The following is a 7971-nucleotide window of genomic DNA, read 5'->3' on the forward strand; positions in this document are numbered from 1 at the left end:
GATGATGAGGTTTAATTTAATAAGATATCAAAGGAATGAGCGTGAATTGACAAAAATACCCTCACACAGACGGAGGGGGTAGACGGCTGTTAAGCCTTTGGACCAATTCCACAACAAATCAAAGCTTTTGGACCACCAGTACAACCCCAAAACTTTTTGGACCAAACATCCAATTTTTGACATACCACAGGGACCAAACTTGCAATTTTGTCTAGGGACAATGACAAAGAAAGGCACAATAGAGACCGTCATGGTCAAGGAGAACAGCGTTACACTTCAAAAAGTTCCAATTATTACACTACATATTTCCCCTTTTGCCCATTTTCCTTCTTTTAAGACGCAACAAACCTCATGCAAACTTGGATGTTACTTCACCAATTTAAGTGGTTAAAATTTTATTATATATATATATATATATATATATATATATATATATATATATATATATATATATATATATTAAAGTTGTGCATAAAAGTAACAGTATATTTGGAGCAAATTTATCTCTTTTGGTCCCTTTAGTTGCATTATTTATTTCTGTATGGTCACTTCCATCTGTTTTCTGCCTTTCTTTTTCAGAGGGTCTTTTTAGACCAAATTTGAAATTAGAGTTGACGTGTTACATTTATCTGCAGTTACCGTCTCTATAACCCAATCACATTAGTGTGAGGAGTTAGCTACAGTACTGTTCATCGGGTTAATCCCTCAAGTCCTCAACTGCGGTTACTTTAGTCAGCGTGATTACTTCCCGATCCTTCCGCTTGCTTTATCCTCTCTCAAATCGACTCTCCTCCCTTTCTTCTACAGTCTGCTCCCTCCACCGCCGACTGATCCGTCATCTTTCAGGATTACATCCCTGATCCCCACACAGTTGGCGTTGATCTCCTTCGGACGAGGGTGGGGGTTGTTATTCACCATCGGAAATGGCGACATAATCGCAAGGCGACAAGGTTTTTGGGTTCCAGTGGTTGACCCATGGAAACCAATTTCAATTTGGGAATCCGTTATTGACAAATCTCCGATGATTGTTACCGATTTTGAATTTTCTATATGATTGGTTGTTGGGTCGGTGTGTTGCACCAGTAGCGGTGGAGAAGAAGACTTCGAAAGCTTTAACGTTTGCACACCACCACAGTCACCGGTTAGCTTGCTGAGTGGATTTCTTCTACAACTTTTCTTCTAGGTTCTGCTTCTAGGGTGCATCGATTGTTACTCTGTCACCCGCTTCACGAGTGAAATGCCGATCCCAGTTTCTATGATTCCTTTCTATTTGTTTCTAATTTTGATTGCTTTGGTTTTGTTTTCCAGGTTTTGATTGCAACTATCAATGATACAGATTGCAAATACCAGTGGGAACTCCTCGCCCCTACCAAAGAAGGTCAAATAAACCCTAATGTTTCTACGGTTCCATTCTATTTGTTTGTAATTTTAATTTCTTTGGTTTTTTTTCCAGATTTTGATTACAGCTGTTCACAGTCAGAATGGTAAATTATCAAATTTTTAGAGTTAAGAGTGACCAAAATAAATGTCGGTGTGATGCTTGGAATAATTTGCCTTTCTATTTTTTAAACTTTGCTCTTTTTTTCCTAAGCGTTTAAGATTAAAATGGATAATATCATATGTTTGCGTAATTAGTTAATATAAAGCAATGATAAGTTGTGTGAATGGTAATATAATAACTATTGTAATTAGTATTAGATGATGCAATCTATTTTTTAGAGTATATTATAGAAATTGTCATTATGCTTTATTTTAACTCATTTAATTCTTTTAATCTTTTTTAAAATTTGTTTGCAGATTGATTTTCATATCCTAAAGCATTGGAAGAGATTGTCGACAAGTATATTGAAGACGATGGTAGGAAGGAAGTAGGATGATGAGGAAAGTAAACAACCTGTTTCAGCACCCAATAACTTCGCCATAATACAAGCCCATCCTGCGGTTACAAATTTTTTATATGTGTTTTATAGGAATCGAGATATGACTATATTTGTGGGTAAAGCTTCAATGTTATTTTTTTTATCTATTGTAGTCTTAAAATATAGGAGTTATTTTTGTCTAACCCAAAGTATAGTACAAAACTTTGCTGTGTCCTTCAAATTTTTTTTAAGAAGTGAAGCCAAAGCCAAAGCATTGCAAGATTAAAAAGCTGCAAAAGAAGAAGCAGCAGCAGCTATGGCAGAGAGTCAAAGAAAGGTTGTTGAGGCTTTGACTGTTTCCAAGGAAGTAGTCAAAGAAAGTCATTAGAGTTTATTGCAGGGAATGTAGTAAAACAGTTTAAAAATAAAAACTATAACTGGGACAAAAGAGAATGTGAGATGTGTTGTGTAGAATTTTTTTTAACATAAACCAATTAGTGGATTAACATAGGTAAATAACAGTTACCACAACATTAGCAACAAATGTTTGCTTAATTACTTAGGCAAACTCCAATGATTGGATTAGCGCAGGTATGTATGGTTTTAGTTATATAAGACTACAATTAAATTTGGATTATATATTATTAGTTTTAAAAAGTATTGTAATGTTGTAAATTGTAATTATTTGATATGTGCAGAATCAATTCTCACAGCCGCATGATTTGCAGGGTCAACATCAAAAAAATATCAGGTGATTGAATATAATGTTTTTAGGTTTATATTATAATATATTTGTTTAATACTAATAAAGTAGCTAATTGAAAATGGTGACTGAAATTAGATCATTAACAAACACATATATTTGACAATTTTACCCTTATAGTTAAAGTACGTTTTCCCTAATGGAATGGAATGGACCATTCCTAAAGAAAGATGATTCATTCCATTTTGTTATTTTCATTGTCTTTTTTATTTCATTCCATCATTGATATAACCCTTATGTTATTTATCTGATTTTTAATGACACATCTTTTTGAAAATTTTACCCTTATAGCTAAAAAGAGTTAAGTAGGTTGTGATTTCCTTCGATTTATCCTTGTAGTTAGGATAATGTATCAAATATAGATAAAATTATAATTTGTAGAATACCAAAACCAAAAACTTCAACAGATTCACCTGCATATTCATTACTTTTTAACCTTTTTTTGGTTTTCAGTCTACGGAGGTTGGCAATTTCAGTGACCTTTTAGGGGCAAATATTTATTGTCTGGATTCCGAGATAATTAATATTTGACGATGATATCATATTACTTTTCGGTTTGTTATATGAATCTCAACAATCTGTGAGTTTTGTTAATCTTCACACTTTTCCTTCCAAAATTTATTTCACAGCTTTAACGTTTTGTCATTTTCTCTCAAAACTTGACAAAATTCACAGGAAATTACAATCAAAAGTAATCAGATCTTTTTTTCTTTTTTTTAAATAAGAGTAATTTCCAGTTTCTCTATCCACTTTGCAGCCTTCCCTACAACAAAGGTTAAAAGGATTTCAAGAGAAATTGGAGGTGTCTTTTATGGAATTTCAATCTTGGACCTTACATGGGAACCAATTCATTTCTGAAATAAGTTCTCAGCTCTAGGATTTCACGTATGTAAGTTTTTAGTTATGGAAACTTAGTTATCAAATTTGCTTTAGGCTTCACTATCTGTAATTCTATGATATTAGTAGCTATAGTTTATCCAAATGAAAATTTTATAATGTTTGCTTCTGATTTCTTGCTGATATTTTCCATGAGTTGCAAAGTGACAACACCTTCTGTAAGGGGTTTAGCAGATTCGTTATTCAAAGGTCATAAGATGATATGAAACCATTATCATGGTTGTATAGCGTATCTCATTTTTTATGTAAAGAAATATAAGTACATTGCTATTATGAGAAAACTGGACACATCGAAGTCCATTGTTGCTATGGGTACAAAAAGGCAAAAACATCTGACCCGTGCAACGCACGGGCATCTTCCCTAGTTCTAATAATTGGAGACTTTTAATTTAATTTGGTTTCCTTCTTCAGTGATAATATATGAATTTTATTTGGGACTTTTGCTTTTGACCATATATTGACATAGGAAGAAGAAACATTTATATAGTTGAAGTCTTTACAAATATATGGTTTTTTTTTAATATAGCAACAACGTTGTTATTAAATTTGATATAATATTTCGTATATTAAATTGATATAATATATTGATTATTTTGAATTATATGATAATATATAAATATATTATAACTGTATAATCTCAATCGTTTGAATGACTTCTACCCGCGAGTTATATATAAATAAAATTAAATATAATATAAGGTTTACTGTTATTTATAGTAGTTATTGTTAATTAATTTTTTAAAATTTATTTGCTTAATGTTTTAACTTTTATCATTATAATTATTTAAAACATCAAACATTGTTTTTTGATTCAAAGGTAACATTATAATCATTTATATAGAGTTATTTTTAACAATTGTTATTAAAAGTTATTTTAAGTTATTTATTTGAAAACTTTTAATGATTATAAAAATATATTTAGGAAATATTTTAGTTAAATTGAGATTACAATTTAATTTTTGCATTTATCACTAAAATTTATCACTGTTAACTATTTACAATTTTTTTTTTGGTTTTTTAAGTGGAACTGAAATTTATATTTAAGTTGACATTGTAATGTTATATTTAAAATAACAATTTTAAGTATTTTGTCCAAACTGTTTAAAAGTTGTAGCTTTAAACTGATAGTGGTTTACATACAACAACATATTAAATGTAATAAATTAAGTATAATATGTTAAAAGTTAAAGACGTTACTTAATAAGTAGAAGTAAATATATTATTTTTAAATTGGAATTTAGTATATTTATAATTACACTTTAGTTTTGATATTTATTTAACCTTATTAACCAACTTATAATCATTATTAGAAAAACACTACAATTAATCACTTTTAACTATTTATAAAATATTCTTTGGGTTGCTTAAGTTAAACTAAAATTTATATTTAAGTTGACTTTGTAATGTTATATACAAATTAATAATTTAAGTATTTTATACAAATTGTTCCAAAATTTTATCTTTAAAATGATAATGGTTTACATCTAACAATATATTAAAACTAATAAATTAAGTATAATACGCTAAAAGTTAAAAAAATCACTTAATAAGTAGAAGTAAATATATTATTTTATATGAAAATTTATTTTATATGTTATTACACTTTAGGTTTGATATTTATTTAACCTTATTAACCTACTTATAATTATTATTAGAAAGAAATTAAAAAGTCATGGGAGTTTCAAATGAATGTGGTGAAAGGAAAAATACATGAGAGTTTCAAATGAATGTGGTGAAAGGAAAAATTCTTCCTTTATAATATAGTATGATATGATATGATATGATGATATGATGATATGATATGATATTATATGATGACATGATTTAATGTTTGACGATAAGGCCCAAACTTGAGGCTCTTTGGCTCTCTTTTACTAACTAAAATAATTTTTAATTAAGTTTGAAACTATTTTGAATTAATCTATGGGAGGCGATATATCCACACCATTTTTTGAAATAGCCATGGATATTTTAAGGTAAAATGGCAGTTATATCCTTTTCAAAAGCAAGTTTTCTATTCAATTGAAAATTTTCTGCAAAAACCACCATTCACAAGCCTTTGTTTGTGCTTGCAGAAGCCACCGTCGGCTATTACGCTGTGAAATCTTCATGAGGCTGCAATAATTGCTGGAAAATTTCTTTTAAGTGGTGCAAAATGTATTCATAGAGAAATTCTTGAAGTATGATTGCTTACGTTTTGCATATGTATCACCCTCGCAGGTGTGACCCTCATACTTACCTTCATTGTCCCAGACGTCGACAACAATTGGCTCACCCTCACCTTTTTCAGCCCATTGGCCACAACCTCCCTATCTGTAACATCCCAAAAATTATAAGGTAAAAATTTCATTTTTAATTCAACCACAAACGCTAATTATCATTTTCCAGTCATTCAAAAGTATATCATAATAAAATAGTTATCAGAGTACAATCTCAAAATCATAAAGTTGCGGAAACATGGTTAGATGTGTTGCGATTAAGCCAGACCCATCCCTTTCGAATTGGAAGTACCTGAAACCATATCCATAAAACCGTAGGCACAAAGCTTAAAGAGTACCCCAAAATACCATATACCACACATACCATTGGGTCTAGTCCACCATAATGGGCCTAGCCCATCCAAACCAATAGGCCCACCCTGACATACAAATGTAAGAGTCGCTGAGACAGCTAGCATCCAACATAACATACAATGGTTCTATCCCTTTCCGATCCATAGGCCCAACCCATTATAGAAACGGGCCTAGCCCGTCACACAGTAGGCCTAGCCAGTCATACAATGGGCCTAGTTCAACATACCATGCAGGAGTTACAAAGACTATTAGCATAACAGATCCTAGTGGGCCGACATTGGTGCATTCGATCCACAAGTACAATGAGGAGACTCATCGCAGTCCAAAATAACCGAAACACGCACACTGTTGCACCCGAGATCCTCACGCTGAGCACAACCAAACTACCTCCCATTAATAATTAAGACAATTTCCAAAAATCAGGTGTCTAAACGATATCCTATCCTTCCAATGGGTAAAAGACCATTTTACCCTTCCCATATCTGACCCAACATCTCATGGCCCAACCCCCAAAGGACCTAAGGCCCAAATGTCCCATAATGAGCTTTCCAGAAGTACGCACCGTGTACCAGGTTGGTACGCCCATTGTACTTCCATCTGAAGCATAAGGTACAACCCATTGAAGTTTGTAGATGGGGATTACATGCATTACGTTGAGCGTACGCATACATACACCCAACGTACTCATCATGTGACCAAAACTCAACCAAAGGAGCTTAAACCCTTAAGGCCTTAATGTCCACACCTCAAATCTACTTCTAGCTAAGGTCTTAATCCATTAAGTCCGTAGCTTTAAGCCATAACATAGCTCTAAGAGGTTCAAAATTATAGATCTTACATCATACTTTCATGAAATGGGTGAACTTCAACCCCAAATATCTGATTTTTATCACATAACAAGGTTAGAAGTGACAAGATATGAAGTCTAAAGGTTTTGGAGTAACTTTTACTCACAAATTCAAGCCATGTGACCAAAACATGCTTATATCAAAACCCATAACTAGATCTACACTAAAGAACCATAAAGTTTGAAGCTTTATACCCCCAGAAGATAGATCAACATGCACAAAGTCTAGATCTATAAGTTCCAAGATAACCAATACTTCTCCAATGTTCTACTTCCTCTTCAGTGTGTACCAAAAACCCTCTAAATCACTCAAAATCCTCAAGAACACTCACATGAAGGCTAGGGTTTCAAATTTAAGGTTAAGGTTGATGGAGGCTAAAGACAACAGGGTTTGAACATAAGTTAAGGCCTTTAAATAGGGTCCAAGACCCTAAATTAGGGTTTGCACCCGACTATAGTATGCCCATCGAACTCCTGGTACACCCAGTGTACTCCAAGGGCCATCCGCGATGTTCCATCCTAGTACACCTGATGTACTCCCTGTACGCCCAGTGTTAGGGGCAGTATCCTTGATTCATATTCAGGATCCTCAAATATTCTTGAAGCCTCAGGATCCTTAAACATATATGAGATCCTAACTATTACAACTAAGGATGAGATTTAGAATCGGAAAACCGGACCGGAACCGGAATCGGCCTGCAACCGGAACCGTTAGAACCGAAATATATAGAACCGATTACGGGTTTAAAAAATGGCTTTATCCAGGTTCCGAGTAATCCGGGTTTGGTTCCATCGGGCCCAAGTAAACCAGGTCTGAAAACCGGAACCGGTGTTAGAAACTAGAACCACTTTTAGGGCCGGAACCGGTTTTTGTGAAACGTTTAAAAGATGCATATCTCATTCGTTTCAACTCCGATTGAGATGCAGTTTTTTTCCAACGTTTATTTTAGAGTTTGTACATGATTTTAGACAACAAATTTTCCATTTTTAGTTTTATATTCATTGACTTACAGTCCCCTAAATTCGAGATAT

The 7971-nt window shown here is 32.9% G+C and overlaps 1 long non-coding RNA gene across 4 annotated transcripts; it reads left to right on the forward strand.

Moving 5' to 3' along the window:
* The first annotated feature begins 671 nt into the window (after positions 1-671).
* LOC111897847 (uncharacterized) lies at positions 672-3628 on the forward strand. Of its 4 annotated transcripts, XR_002852411.3 has the most exons (5): positions 677-1378; positions 1454-1484; positions 1798-2610; positions 3076-3202; positions 3380-3628. It is a non-coding gene; the product is annotated as an uncharacterized LOC111897847 (long non-coding RNA). The 4 variants fall into 4 exon arrangements; XR_008225301.1 differs by lacking the exon at positions 1454-1484 and having other exon boundaries at positions 672-1378; positions 1798-2450; positions 2558-3202; XR_002852409.3 differs by lacking the exon at positions 1454-1484 and having other exon boundaries at positions 680-1378.
* The last annotated feature ends 4343 nt before the right edge of the window (positions 3629-7971 follow it).

Source organism: Lactuca sativa, chromosome 8 (genome assembly GCF_002870075.4).
Source record: "Lactuca sativa cultivar Salinas chromosome 8, Lsat_Salinas_v11, whole genome shotgun sequence".
Lineage (NCBI taxonomy): Eukaryota > Viridiplantae > Streptophyta > Magnoliopsida > Asterales > Asteraceae > Lactuca > Lactuca sativa.